General features: G+C 43.4%; 1 protein-coding gene across 1 annotated transcript in view; it reads right to left on the bottom strand.

Annotated features, from left to right (window-relative positions):
• The window catches only part of LOC125028511 (nucleoredoxin-like), a 29,058-nt gene that overhangs the window by 26,394 nt on the left and 1,002 nt on the right, over positions 1–1,662 (bottom strand). The window lies entirely within an intron of this gene.

Below are 1,662 nucleotides of genomic sequence, written 5' to 3'. Positions count from 1 at the left end.
ACACGAGCACGCGCACACACACACTCACACTCACTAATGAACACGCGCAAACACTCACTCACAAATTAAAACACACACAAACAAACAAACAAACACGCTATACTGCACAGACTCGGGGGGGAATAAAATTAGCAGATTGATTCATCACATGAGCGAAATATCCTTCTCTCCCGGACCCACACTTTCTCTCCCACACTTTGTACTATGGCCTGGATTTCCGCGGCTTTAGAGGCGTGACGGCCATACGAGACGGCACACGTACATTTACGGTCCCGATTACACAGCGTCGCTAATCCATCTAACTGATCCGTCTGACTTATCCGCGACAGTCGACAGTTTCGTTTTTTTTTTTTTATTGTTATTTAGCCAAAGATAGAAAAGTTTATATATTTAGCTAAGTGTATTAACAGTTTGGACAAGTATAGTCTTTAAGGATGATTAAAGTAACGAATGAATTCAGATTTTCCCCTTAAAGTGAATAGAAAAATAAAGACGCACTGGCATCTGGTAGTCTAGCGTTGATCACAAAAAAAAGAAAGGAAAAAAAAGAAAAGAAAATATCTGTTTCTTCTCTCCGTTTTATGGGCTGAGACATACCGAAGGAAATCCCGAATCAACACCATTTTTGTGTGTACGATGCAAGAAAAAAATGAATAAAGATTTGGTTAAAAGAAAAAAGATTAAAAGTAAGAGGAACGAGGAATGTTGAGAAAACAAAGGAAGAGATAAAGGGCTCGGTAGGAGATCAGAGATAGAAGACCGGAGTAAAGAAAACAAAAGAAAAAAAGAGTTAAAAAAAAAATGAACTCGATTCCGCGGTTTTCATGTGTCGGCGAAAGTTAGGAAAATAAGAAATTTACTAGATGCCTCGGTTTTTCATGTGCCGACAAAAGCAAAGATATCAAAAAGAAAGAAAAAAAAAAAAGAAAAGAAAAAAAGAAAGAAGAAAAAGAACAACTAAATTCCGCATTTTTTGGAGCTTCGACGAAATCTCCGTTACGCGACCCGTACCGCTGGATCGAACGCCGCTTCCCGACCCGGAATTAGTGTCAAAACAGTTTCGACGTCGAGGAAAATGTTCGGGCTCTGCTGGCGTTGACTCGGGAAAGAGTGAAGGGTAATGCAGGTGGAGGAGAGGAGGAAAGAAGGAGAGATGATGAGGAAAGGGTTGAGAGAGAAGACAGAAGGAAGGGGAGGAAAAGGGTGAAAGGATATTAGAAAAGACGAAGAAAAGAGAGGAGAATCAAGGAGAAAGAGAAGATAACGAGAGGAAAGGAGCAGAAGGGGAAGACGGGAGAAAGATAACAAAGAATGAAATGAGAGAAAGAGGGAGAGGGGAAAAAGAAACGAGGAAAACGAACGAAAGAAGAAGGGAGACCAGTTAGGCTGATCCGGGTATTACCCCCACAACCTCTCTTCTCTTGCCTAAGCTCTCCCTTTTCTTCCCGACTTTGAAGATTGTTTGTGCGTCGCGAAGATGCTGGCATGAGGGGGGAGGGGGGGGGAGGGGGGGAGGGGGGGTGGAGTGAGCAGCGGGAAAACGAGACCGAGCGATAATTATGGAGTTGTTGATAAGCTATGTTGATGACGGACATGCAGATGGGGAGGCGGCGGAGCGTGGGAGGGGAGGGAGGGAGAGAAAAGGGAAGGAAAGGAGAGAGA

This window comes from Penaeus chinensis, chromosome 9 (genome assembly GCF_019202785.1).
Source record: "Penaeus chinensis breed Huanghai No. 1 chromosome 9, ASM1920278v2, whole genome shotgun sequence".
NCBI classification, from domain to species: Eukaryota; Metazoa; Arthropoda; class Malacostraca; order Decapoda; family Penaeidae; genus Penaeus; species Penaeus chinensis.
The sequence above is the reverse complement of the archived record's forward strand: the minus strand, read 5'-3'. Positions and strand labels throughout refer to the sequence as shown.